We start from the raw sequence: 14,767 nt of genomic DNA, 5'->3' as shown, positions 1-14,767 counted from the left end.
AAAACGTTCACATTCATATTTAATAGTATTTGCATTATGTAAAATGTACGTGCAAGTAAGGACGACGTTCAGACTAAAGAACTGGTGTCGAATTTTCTTCCGCGGAGGATATGTTTAAAGAAATAACAATCGTAAGCCTAATAAACATTTTCCTTCTAAACAAACTTACATTGCAAGACATTAATTAGGCATGTACGCACGGGGGTTGTTTTTGAAAAGGGACGGAACACCCAATTAGCATGAACACACAACAGGAAACGAATTTACGTATTCTTTGGTAATTCGCATGGTTGTAACCTGCAGCGTTTGGAAACGTAAAGACGGATTTTTTTTTTTAAAAATATGTGTTTAAATAAAAGGAACTGGGGGAAAGAGAAAAAACAAATTACTTATTAATGTTTTCTTGTTTGCAAGTTAACTGGCCAACCACAGTCCGATCTTGTAATTTCCTTATCAGGGTGGATTACGTTAAAGCGATAAGCTTCAAGTGGACAGATGTACCATCCTGATTAAAGCACAGACTCCTTCTAAAATCATCATTCTCAGTTTCTAATCCACCCTTTGTATACATAATCCCTACATACCCGTCAGCTCCTCCCCACCCCACCCTCCCCCACCACATAATCACCCCAGTCCATTCTCTATGAACATGCAGACCCCTAACCCCTCTCTCCTCTCCCCCAAATGATGATATCTCAGACGCCAGTGAAACGCCAGAGTTGGATCCGAATCATTTCCGGCTTATATGAACCGTGCAGGCATGACACAATATGATGCAACATCTAATTACAGCTTCTTATGTCTTGCGAAGCCCAAGACGCCAGTGTTGAGACAAGTAATACCACGATGACAGTAATCTCCCCCATTTTACTCTCGCCATGGTCATGGTATGTGGATACGGCAACGCAGTCTACAACCGAAATCTTGAGGTTTAATTAATATGGCGTGCATCAGTTGGTACTTTTGAAGATGATGAATAACTTTTCTCACCGGGTTTGTAGTCATGATTGATCGCAGTTGTCCTTTATTTTTTATAAAAATGATAAAAACACATCTTTCGTAAAAATTATAATGATAATCACGTTTGAGCATATCATGAACGAGTGTTTGCAAAGAACGAAAATGTTCTGAATCCAATGGACAAAACAATCTATTCTGAAGCTAACTGGATATATTTTGAAGTGTATCTTTCTGTGCTATGTTTACCAAAGAACATGTCCAATCACACATACATTATGTGTCAATGTAAACCCTGCCTGGCTTGAATTACTTGATGGTTCCTCAAAAGAATGCCACACCACAGCTGTATTTGACTTGGAAAACAACTTTATGTTCCTCTTTGCGAAAATAAACCCATATGTTTGTATACGTAGAAATAACCTATAAACAAAACACGTGGGTGTTCCCAACTGGACATGCATTTAACTCGAAGCCAACTGTCTGACCCCTGCTAAAAAAACAAAACCTCAGTCTTTTGAAAAAAATGATTGCTCTTTTTCTTCGGTCCATAACAAGGTAATGGCAACAGTTGACATTTTGAGATGAACTTAATAAATACCTTCACCCACCTGGAGATATTCCTGGTGATATCACAACGACCTAGTGTTCCTTTCCGAAGACTTATGATTTATGGCGCGGGGCTCTACAATGTCTCAAGATCATTCTGTTTGTCAAGCCCCCAGATTTAGTTTCATTGCCAGAATGATTGGAAGGGAAATGTTGCCTTTAGAATGCAGTTGGAGGAGAGGTGATAAATTAAATGTGAAACGTGAGCTTCTCAGGATGTCATAAAATGGGGTCTTGTCGTTTGAAGTCAAATTCTAAATTTCAAATTTGAGTTCAGGGTCCGCGAGGATTCAACAGGCAACATGCTGAAACCTCTGTTATAATTGGTAATGTAATTTTAACTATAGTTACATGAGAAACGATAGTAAAAAAATAAGTTTAAATATATCGTAGTGCAGTCGTTGAAACTTTTCAGCGTATTCTGATGACCAGTTGGTATCAGCACGTACTAGAAGATCTCTAATTTTCAACATGTGCCAACGAAAAGCTTGCTTTTGTGTTAAACAATGCTCCATTCGTAGAAAGAACTAAAGTTGGACCAGGACAGGGGACTGGATGGTCCACAGGATCTGCAAAATTTAAGAATTGGTGAAAAACAATTTAGAATGTTATGACAGATGTGTTCATATGAAACAGGGCTAAGTTGGGGTCACTTCAACAATGGCAAGTTTTTAACTTATTACAACACTAAATGCTTGGATAAAATATGTCAATAAGGCTGATTTTAGAAGTATTCACGAAACGTTTTGTTTATGTTTGAACATGAGCAAGTCTTTGACCCAAGCTTATTTACATAGGAGATAGGGAGAGGCATTCAGATAAGCAAAATTTGCTTGTTTGCCAATCCCTCCACTTTATGGAAATAAATATGTTTATGTCTCATAGGAGATACATAAAACATTACAAACATATGGGTAAAACATCTTCTTGGGTCAAGGACTTGCTGAGATCGTCTTCGAGAGATTACTTAGAGTGTCATTTGAAGATCTAAAATATGTCTTTTTCAATCATTTTACGCATATCTATGTACTTTGCCATGTCAGAAGTTCATAACGTGCACGTGTAAGAAGGACATATGGCCATTTGAACATGCTTTATCATTTACACGGCAAAGATTTTCGCAATTTTAAAATTTCGCGTGCACAAAAATAATGATTTCGGTCTAACACCATGATCCACATAAAACAATGATATCGGTCTATCACCATGATCCACATGAACAACGACATCAATCTAACACCATGATCCACATGAACAACGACATCAATCTAACACCATGATCTACATGAAACAATGATATCGGTCTAACACCATGATCCACATAAAACAATGATATCGGTCTAACACCATGATCCACATTAAACAATAAAAATCGACCTAACACCATGATCTACATGAAACAACGACATCAATCTAACACCACGATCTACATGAAACAACGACATCAATCTAACACCATGATCTACATGAAACAACGACATCGATCTAACACCATGATTAACATGAAACAACGACATCAATCTAACACCATGATCTACATAAAACAACGACATCGGCCTAACACCATGATCCACGTGAACAACGACATCAATCTAACACCACGATCTACATGAAACAACGACATCAATCTAACACCATGATCTACATGAAACAACGACACAGGTCTAACACCATGATCCACATAAAACAACGACATCGATCTAACACCATGATGCACATAAAACAACGACATCGGTCTAACACCATGATCCACATGAACAACGACATCAATCTAACACCATGATCTACATGAAACAATGATATCGGTCTAACACCATGATCTACATGAAACAACGACATCAATCTAACACCATGATCCACGTGAACAACGACATCAATCTAACACCATGATCTACATGAAACAACGACATCAATCTAACACCATGATCTACATGAAACAACGACATCGATCTAACACCATGATCCACGTGAACAACGACATCAATCTAACACCATGATCTACATGAAACAACGACATCAATCTAACACCATGATCTACATGAAACAACGACATCGATCTAACACCATGATCTACATGAAACAACGACATCAATCTAACACCATGATCAACATATAACAACGACATCGGCCTAACACCATGATCCACATGAACAACGACATCAATCTAACACCATGATCTACATGAAACAAAGACATCAATCTTACACCATGATCTACATGAAACAACAACATCAACCTAACACCATGATCTACATGAAACAACGACATCAATCTAACACCATGATCTACATGAAACAACGACATCAATCTAACACCATGATCTACATGAAACAACGACATCAATCTAACACCATGATCAACATAAAACAACGACATCGGTCCAATACCATTATGCACATAAAACAATGACATCGGTCTAATACCATTATGCACATAAAACAATGACATCGGTCTAACACCTTGATCAACATAAAACAACGACATCGATCTAACATTATCATCCACTTAAAACAACGACATCGGTCTAACACCATGATCTACATGAAACAAAGACAAAGGTCTAACACCATGATCCACAGAAAACAGCGACATCGATCTAACACTATCATAATTCACATAAAACAACGACAATCGGTCTAACACCATGATCTACATGAAACAACGACATCAATCTAACACAATGATCAACATAAAACAACGACATAGGTCTAACACCAAGATCCACAAAACAAATGACATCGATCTAACACCATGATCCGCATGAACCAACGACAACAGCCTTACACCATTTCCCTTTGATTCTCTTTGTTGCAATGTACATCTAGCATACAGGATAAACCACTACATTGTTTCCTCCCCATGACTAATATGGTACATATGTTCAATATTTAATCCCTGCTATCTAAATGGCTGCAAAGAGTTGATGCATAACAAGCTGTTCTTTAACACTGGCGTTGGCGTGTTGTGTGCCGCATGTTTCTCTAGTTAGGGCCTGAACCTAAATTGAGGTTAAAATGCCCCCCAAATAAACCAAAAACAGAAAGTCATCATATCGCGATCACAACATTTTCAAAAATAGAATCATAAGAATAAATTCCCATATTATTGGACATATCTTAAGAAGAAACAAAATGAAGTGTCTCTAAGAGGAAAACAGCTCTATTCATTAGACTATTAAGCTCGGCTCTTTACTTTTGAGCAATAAATATATTATAAGAATTATAATATTATTGGTAATTCCAACACGCAAATATACACAATGTTTAAGAAGGTATGACATTATATCAAATGTAAATCATTAACGAGGGCAAATAGTTTTTTTAAATATAACTAAAATTATAATTCAATCACCGTGAAGTACTAATTTTTCAAAATTGATATAGAAAAATGTAGGCCCAATAGAATTACTTAATATGTAATTCGTCCGAGACGAAACACGAGATAGATATATGTTTAAATGAGGTTTTAACTATTAGAAATCAGGTGCATACTTGTATTCATTTTGGTGTCGAGTATCTAAAGTGAATAGTTATATATTGCTCAGTTAATAATATATATATTACACAGGCTGAAAACATGTAATGTGATGTAATTTGGATTTCAGTTTTCAAGTTCCAAGTACATGCGTTTTGTGGTCAGAGCATACAATCTCATTGTACGGTATTGTAAGTGTCAAAGTGATATATCAATTGGTCTAATAGTTTCTGTATAATTGGCATAATTATCAACCCAGTAGGCAGTGAAAGTCCCTTAATTAAAGTCCCACTGATGCACTAGATGGATGTTTACATGTTAAATGATCGTGCAGACAGTCTAGACCAGCATCTTAATGGCGTCACGGCGTGACAAACATCTTTGTTACATGTTTTCTCGCCCATGGTGAAACTGTTCAACATCTAGTTGTGTTGTATAGCAGTGTAGCTCTGACCTAATCACGCTTGTTTATAGACTCTCCGTTACCCACCTTCTCTCAGTGTATCGAGCCCCGCAGGCTCTATTTATTGAGTGATGACAAAATCAAGTAGTGTTTACGAACCGTAAATATGCGTGAAATACTTACTACAGTGCGTAGCAATTCACCACAGGGGATGGGAGCTGCGTGGCATGCCTTACCCGGGGGGGGTGGGGGAGACCGGCTCCATCGTGACCCACCCCCAGGCGAGCCACGCTCTCTACTCCCCGGGGGGAATGTGATCACCGAGCCACCCGTTAACCCGCCTCGTTGGCGAACAGTGCCGTATGTTTATATTGGGGACAAAAGGTGTTTCGCTTAAGGCCGAAATCAAAACGATCCCCAAATCTATGTGCGATCTCAATCTCTATCTTCATCATATCGTAAATGTCAACAGGTTTGGCTTGATGGCCGCAAAGACAATGTGAAATGCGTTCCAGTGTCAAATCAACGCCACAGATGGTTGTTGATTGCGTTTTACAGACATATTACTAATTATCATTTCTTTTTGTCGAAATTTGGCGCTTTTAACTATGTTCTCGCTTCCATCGGGTGAAAACTACAGGTATTATCAAAACCAATCACGTGCCGATAAGGTCATGGGTTGGTATTTCACGTAATACCCTATTGAAATATATCACAATGGGACATGTGTCAGGAAATCCCGTCAATGTGAGTTGTGTGAATAGTACCTTTAGGAGAGTAAAACCCAAACTCTTTATGATCTATTCCAAAACCTCATTAAAACAAACAAATACATATGGCGGAACCTTGATAATGTAGACAGTTTTTTTCTCTTTTTCGAAATCGTTCGGATTAAATCGTTTCTGACTTTTGCCACGCGGGGAATTATTTATGTTTCTGACTGTACGAGTAGAAACAAGGCCAAATATGCTGCTCTGTATTCTCAGTGAAACTTTGGTTGTGTATGCGTACGTTTAATGTAATAGTTATTACTTTGAGATCAAAAAAGCTTTCTTTCCATGTGTAAGTTGTTACTGGTATAAGCGAATATGAATGCTGATACCGTTTACTGTTATCTAATTGTGTATTCGCTTGTCTTTGTATTTTGTTTATGGCAACAAAAAAACATTTTTAAACTATGACATAGAGGAACACCATTAGGATCAATGAAGATTCAAAGCGAACAATTTCAATAAAATTCATTAAATGTTCCGTTCCATGAAATTGACATGATGTTTTGCTGAGATAAAGAAGTTAATGTGAATGTACCAACAGAGTAGAAACATGCGTTTTACATGTTGCGTCATATCTCTTTTCAGAACGATGAATATTAACAAATGTCATTAAAGGATAACTTTTAATACTTCAATGAAGTATTGAAATTAATAACAAAATAAATTCTAACCGTGTCTCTCCTCTATAATTAGGACATAATTATGTAGATAGAAATCATATGGGTCATCAGCTTTAGCTGCAGGATGTAATTTATTCTGAAACAACATGAACAAAATTATGTCGGCTTTGAGTTTCGCTGTTTGTTTTTTAAAATATTTGTTTAAAGTGCTTTTTGAGCTGATGTCAAAATGAAAAATGACAAAACCTTTCAAGTTCAGATTTTTTTTCGGCTTCAACATGGATAGTTATTATAAGGAAAATTAATATGTAAATGACATGTATAAATATGCGTCGAGCGATGTGCAACTGATACGCTGCAAATAGTTTGTCCTATTTCACAACGTGTGTACAATTAAAAATCAAAAACTAAAATAGTTAGTACAAAATAGTAGTATGTCTCATCATAACGATACAGCAGGTATATAATCGGTTTTAAAAGAAAGGGCGTTCTGTTCACGCAAGTTCCGTACCAGCCTACACCCCTTCCCCACCCCCGCTCTTCCTTTCGACCCCCTTGCACCACCCATCCCAAAGCTGCGCAAGGCTCTGTTTCAAATCTATTCTGTTGGCGCAAGTCTACACGATAAATACTTAATTCGTTTGATGAAAATCAATGGAGACTCTTCCGTTTCTTTGCGAATATCGCAATACAAATGCTGATTGAATAATCATTTTCAGGTCATATTGAGGTTTATAAAAATCAATGCAACGACAAGACACATGGCCGAGCATGTCCAGGATAATTACAAAGCAGAGCCGTGCAAGGCTGCGCTGAAATATCATCACATGTGGAAGGGTTTGTTTAATAAAAACAGAAAAGCAGGCGGCATAATTAATTCATAGAGTTCAATGCAGTGTTCTTTTTTCAAAATTAGTGCAAATGCAGGTTTTCGGTTACACAAGGTCAATCTGTTTATAGGCCATTCTTAACCGTTTTCCTGAATTTGTAGGGGTGGGGGATATGTGTCGCTTTTTGAATTTAATGACAATTTGATGTGTCATTTTAGTAAATTAGCCCTTTCAGTGAACACATAACATTCAATATTTATACCTGAAAAAAATAAAGTAAAAACGAGGATACTGAAGTCCAGTCCGTTAATCATGTAATATAATTTACATCTGTGTGTGTGTGTGTGTGTGTGTGTGTGTGTGTGTGTGTGTGTGTGTGTGTGTGTGTGTGTGTGTGTGTGTGTGTGTGTGTGACTATATGTGCGAGAATATGTAAACTCATTTGTAAGAGAGCGAGATATTCATTTTCATATTTCTGTTTTGCCTGAAATGAAGAAAAGAAATAATGTTACATTTAAACACTAAAATACAGTATAACATTTCTTCAATAGCTTAGAGACAAAAAAACAACAGAGATACGTGCGTGTTGTTGTCTTTTTCTGTCGATCTCTATGACTAATTTATCGAAAACATAAGACCGTATTACAGAATTCAAATTAAGAGATTTTCATTTTCAAACAAGTTTTTTTTGTTTTGTTTTTTTTGTCACAAATGGTAAGTGTATATAGATTCATGAAAAGCCAGATGGAGATAAAGAAAGATAAATGGCAAGGGAAAATATATCAATATGTGTGTAACCGAACCATGAACTTAAAACCGTTTTGCTTTTAACAATTATCTCAATCCATCTAAATTAGCATTGTCCCTTGGTAAGCATAGCGGAAAGATAATTATCTTGTGCAGGGCATCCCGGTAAATGTTTTACGCTATATCACGTTTTGCATTCTTTTTTTTGTCGGATTTTAAAACGTACCATTTTAGTTACACTACATGTCGTGCACTATACGTTAATTTATGAATCACGCGCGCGCGAGGGGGGGGGGGACATTTACAATGTAACGAATGTCCGTTTGCCGTATCATCAATTATCAAAACATAACGGGCAAACTACACAGCTCTAGTTACTGTCTCTGTTTAAGCGACTTATACCTGAGTATGATACCAATTTGACGAAATTTAATAAAAAGTCATATTGAAGAATTTTAATTTACAGCCAATACCGTTGGAATCATTTACTGTGTAATACCTCGATTTTCAAATACCTTTCATTTAACAGATTTAGAGATTTATTAATGCACACATTGAAATCTGATTTGTTATTATTTTGATATTGTGTTGATTATGAATCACTATTTTTTCCAGGTGCCTTGTAAACACTATTGTTGGGCAGATTTATTCGTTCAAGCGGAACAATGCACAAACTCAAATGAAACATTCATACCAATTCTCACTTCACTACGTGCAAAATTTAACATCCATTTTGCGCGTCATTTCGTTAAGATTGGCTGATAAACAGGTGAGTACCATACCTTTGAGAACAAGTCGACTAGGCAGAGTGGAATACAGGAATAGGGCGGGAGTGGATGTGATATTGCGTGTGAATCAAGTGGGTATGTGTGTGCATGAAAGTGAAAAAGGCCCATGTGTTTGTATGGGGAAGTCGTACATGTCATGTTCTGGTATGATCGAGAAGTGAGGCAGCTTGAGTGTGTTTGAGAGGGAATACCCTTGTGATCGTTTCTATACATGCTTTTAGTTCCTGATGAATGGACGCTCCTTGAACATCGCTTACGAATGCTGGTAATATGTTTACTGAGGGTTAATATGTAATTTGTATACTCCCCAGAGAGCTGAGAATGCACTGTAAATGCACATGGATCTGCTGACAGCGGTAATGATGCCATGCGCTGTGCGCATGGAGTTCTTTGTTGTGGGTGTGTTATCTTACACTTTAAAAATGCGCTTTATTTATCATCATTATTATCATCATTATCATAATCATTATGTAGAGATTAAAATAAAAAATGCGTTAGGGTTATCCTGGCACAGTTAGGCTGGTTAGGCTCATCGTCAGCTCAGGGCCCTTGCCCCCTCTACACGCAGCCCAGACAGCGAATGGAACTTCTCCCAGGAAGCGCTGCCTTGTTAAACCCACCCAGAACGTTCCGGAGAATGTGAAGACTGCCCAACACTGCAGCCTTCTGCATTACCTAGATTGTCAGAAGGGCTGTATTCCTGGTAGCAAACCCGGGTACTCTCCCGATGTCAGTCAACGGGTTGGATTATACCAAACCTAAGGCACCGAGAACAATGGGAAGTCGGACAACTTGGTACTTGGGATGCAAGCGTGACATTTCGAATGCGAGGTCCGCATATTTGCCATGTTTTCCTAAATCTTGTCAATCAAATTAGTGTCAGAAGGGACAGAAAATTCAATAATATAAATGATTTCATTGGATTTATCAAAAAGGACAAGATCAGGTTTGTTGGTCTGGATACGTCTGAGGCTGTATACGGGCATATTCAAAAGAATTTTCTATTTATCGTTTTCCATGACGCCCTCTGCATATTCTGGGTCGTACCATTGATGGACCTCTGTGTCAAGACCACAAGCATGGCGAAGACGGTAATAAAATGTTGCCCAAGAGACAATGTGTTCGACAGTCTCATTAAATTCATCAAGTAATCTTCATTTCATATTTACATTTTAATGCAATATCACACATTGACGATTTCGAGTGGGAAGTGACTGGTCCTGAGCAGCAAACAGTGTACCTCATCCATGCGAAGGACTCTGCAGGGTTGCCTACCTTCTCAACAAACTGAAAATAAACTCGATGCAGTTGTCGTTCAGATAGCCTCAACTTGAGTCTGGTCCGATTTGATAAGGCACTTCACTTGGTTGACTCATTTCTGTACCGTCCAGCAGTACAGAACCATAAAAAAATCAACACTGACATTATTATTATTATTATTGTTGTTGTTGTTGTTGTTATTATTATTATTATTATTATTATTATTATTATTATTATTAATTTGTAGTAGAAGTCGTTGTAGTAGCAGTTGTAGTAGTTTCGACGCTCATGATGTCAATCACTGGATTGTCGGGTCCAGACTCGATGGTTTTACAGACCGCCGTCATACAGCTGTAATGTTGCTGAGTGCGGCGTTAAACAACAAAAAAACAAAACATTCCTTTGTCATATCGTCAACGACAAGACATCACAATGACAAGAATACCTCATTCTTCAGCAGTGACGGAGGGAGCTTGGTGAGATACAGTCTCAGCGATTTTCGGACAACCTTTCAACTTTGACCCCCAGTTCTCCATGTTGCAAGTTTCCCCAAATCACATCGCCATTTATTCCAACTATGCACCCAGTTTGCCTACACATTTTCTTTAATATTCCGTTTTTCTCGTCACCTCTGGGCCAACATTCCCTCAATTAGCTCTGCCCCCCCCCCCCCCCCCCCCCCCCTTAATTAACATATGCTTGCCCCTCCCTTGCCAAGCCGGTTGTTTACTTCACCCACCCCCTCTAATTACAACACAGGCCCTGCTCCCCTCGAACCACCTACCCTCTGATAGTAAGGACATTTACTAAGCATCGCTAGCGCAACCCATTGTGCCTCCATTCAGACCAGAATAGGTCTTGGTCGATGCGCTTTTGACTAGAAACCGAAGCTGCAGGGGGACTGGGGGGAGGGGGGCGGGACGGGTGCACCCCTTGCTGTGGTTCACAAAAGCTTGATTGATGTGGGCCGTATTGACGAAAGTATAATGCACGCTGTTTAAAACACACGCATAAAGCCCTGTTTCAACACATGCTTCGAAGAGTTTCCAAAATTTCAGACCAAAGTCGACTAATTTAAACGTTGGCGCCTTGCTCGCGTCTGCTCAATCAGTCAAAGACTGTTGGATTTCAAAATTCTGAGAAACCCTACAAAACGCACTTTCTAAGTAATAATTATTTCTGCAGTCTCGGTCGGTTGTTAAGAAAGGTACACATTGTATTGCAACTAACCGCTTGAGAAATCTTGCATTTAGGATCTTACATTTAGTTGGAGAAATGGGAGACGAAGATCGGAAATGTTTTTTTCCTTATAGATGGTTTTCACTGCCGTACTTCTTATCGCCTGTTCGAAATATAAAATGAACACACACATATAAGTCTATCTAGCAACTGTGTTCGAGGTACCTTCATTTACCATAATGATTTCAATTTCAGATAATTCAAGAACGAAAGGAACTTGCATATTCTTTGTGTGTGCGTTCCCACAGGCAGATAAGATATAAGCCTGTGATTACACGATCATTACGATAAGTTGGAGGGAAAACAATATTTTATTTTTAAAATCTTAAATCAACCTTATTAATCGTAAGACTAAACAAAACTTAATTACATTTATGAAAGTTTGTTTGGATGCCTTATCATCACATACGCAATAAAAAACAGTGACTCATTATCTAAAAATAAACAACTAACATCTGACCTGCCTGTTTTGTTAAGAAAAGAAAATTCTAGTAGTTATACTTGAATTCACTTGTAAACAGAGACTTTATCGTTTGATATATCTCTCAGTCTCTCGCCATGGCGAAGACAATATTTCCTACACTTACGATCTATAATTGGAAAACAGTTACTGTATAATATATGAAAGTATAACAATATTAAGTGTTCATTTCCTCATCGTCATAAGCGTTGAGGGTCAAATCCCCCCAACAATCTTCTGGCTGAAATAGTAAGAGTGCAACAATTATTGTGTTTTTTTAACGTGCAGTGATACCAACCACATTGTTGTAAAAATATTTTATAAAGTATAATTTCATATCGCAAAATATGAAACCATATAATTTAAATTTCGCGTGAATAGTTCAACGACCTAGATTTATCATAATCAAATAATACACTGTGTTTTGAGATAAATTATTACAATCGAATATTACACTACAAAACGGACGAAATTGAATCCTTATCTTTTATTAAAACTGTTAGTTTGAAGGCTAATAAAATTTGAAACAAGGTAATTAAACATTAATATGATGATAGATTTTAATAAGATTAAACCGAATTTATCGGACAAAAAGACATGTTTTTTAAACAAAGGGTTATCTTATCCTGCGTATTAATGATATTGTGTGAGGAGTGTATATGCGCAAATATTTTGGGGTTCACGTTACAAACATAATTTATTCCATTGGAGAGACGATGCCGTAATTAAAATAGAATTACAAGTAAGGTACAATATTCACCATATGCTTGTATTTTTGTGGTTTCATAGGAAAACTGCTAAGCTTATTACCCGGGGAATAGGCACAATATTACAAATGCATGTTATGTAACGTTATCAATGTGTGTGCGCATATTTCTCGCATGGCCGTTATTAATACGGCTGCTAATTCCACAAGATATATTACACATTAACAAATCATATTAAATTCAATAGTAACTGTCTTATTCTTCCACTAACACATCCCTGCACTATGTCACAAAACGGTATGTGTGCAATCACTTCTTTTTTTAAATTTAATTAGAAAATAATTTAATTTATATAAACTATTTCTTAAATTTGAGAGCCAGGTGCGAAAATACAATCAAAACTGAAAATACCAACGTAAAACGACTTCCTAGTACAGTTAATATACGTTAATGTTTCTGTCAAGATTACGTTATTTCCTGATCTTGATAAAATTCAACTTATGAATATATTCGAATGATATATACACAGTACTGTTCAAACGACTGCAAATAAAATATTCATAATATTTTTTTCGGAAATAGGAGAGTGCGTTAATCCATGGTAATTTTAAAAATAGAATGCAAACGCCATTTTCTGTGCATATTTAAGCGCATTTGGTGTTAAAAAATGTCAAGAGTGCATTTAAATCCATAATAGTGATTGACTGTATAAGTAACACTGAAACGATTACATGGTAATTGTACATTAATATAACCACGTTATGTTTGAAATTGAAATGCTATGGTATTGCACAGTGTCCGTATGAAATAACATGTTTACAGTGCAAAATCACTCTTTTGACAAAACCAAATATCTTTGCTAGATCGAATAAGGAAATAACGTCAGTATCTCCAATGGTTACGGGGTTGTTACCTATAATTTAGTCTAAATTACTTCCTTGCGTAACAAGTAACGTATTTTAACCACATTAAGACCTTGGATTGTTAAAGCTAAAACACCTGTGTCAGCAGAAATGGGTAGGATTATAATTTTAGATTTTTTTCAAAATAATAAAAAAAATATTTCCTATTGCTTACAATTATTAAACACATTTATTCCAGTAGTGTGTCCAATTCAGATGATATAGAATAACATCAAAAGTCATAAATAGTATCATCAGGTTATCATGAACAGTATCAAAAGTCATTATCATGAATATTATCAGCTTACTTTCAACAGTATCTGTTTATGACCGACAGCCTGCGTTCAGCTTTATGCTACACATTTTTTATTTTATCACACTAACGTATGAAATTCTTCGTGTTGTGTATACTTTGTTCTAGAGACATATACAGTCGTCGGACGCACGTCTTTATGATAAAACCGATTGGCTCAGTAGGCAGGATCATTTCCATCTGTTCATGTGATTTCGTGTAATTACTTCTAAATTTTAAAAAATACAACAAAATTCTCTAACACACATTGAAACGGTGACACAAATTAACATTAAAGTCACATCGGCAGTATTTCAGCCATATTGAAACTTCAGTACCCCTAGTTCCAGATCTGTATCATCTGATTCTATAGCCTTGGTTCAAAATATCTACTTTTAGAACCAGGAGATAGACTTGCCTAATCTTCCATAGATGACCAAGTACATACTGGTGCCATTGATCATGTATACAGTCAAGGGAGACATCGAGTTGTCACATTTTTGTGTCTGTTAATCGATTAACTCACAACTGCCTATGTAACAAACACAAACCGAGTGTTCGTGTTTGGTCGATCAGGTAATCGAAATTTTCCGAAACGATGTAGAAAAAATTCGATTCTAAAGTGACATGCACGTGACACGACCTTGGCCCTTGGGCGAGTCCATTCGCCAGTAGGTATACAAAAGAAGACAAAAGAAGAAATTCG

Source organism: Haliotis cracherodii, unplaced genomic scaffold (assembly GCF_022045235.1).
Source record: "Haliotis cracherodii isolate W230 unplaced genomic scaffold, xgHalCrac1.p SCAF_6, whole genome shotgun sequence".
NCBI classification, from domain to species: Eukaryota; Metazoa; Mollusca; class Gastropoda; order Lepetellida; family Haliotidae; genus Haliotis; species Haliotis cracherodii.
This window is presented reverse-complemented; position numbering follows the sequence as displayed.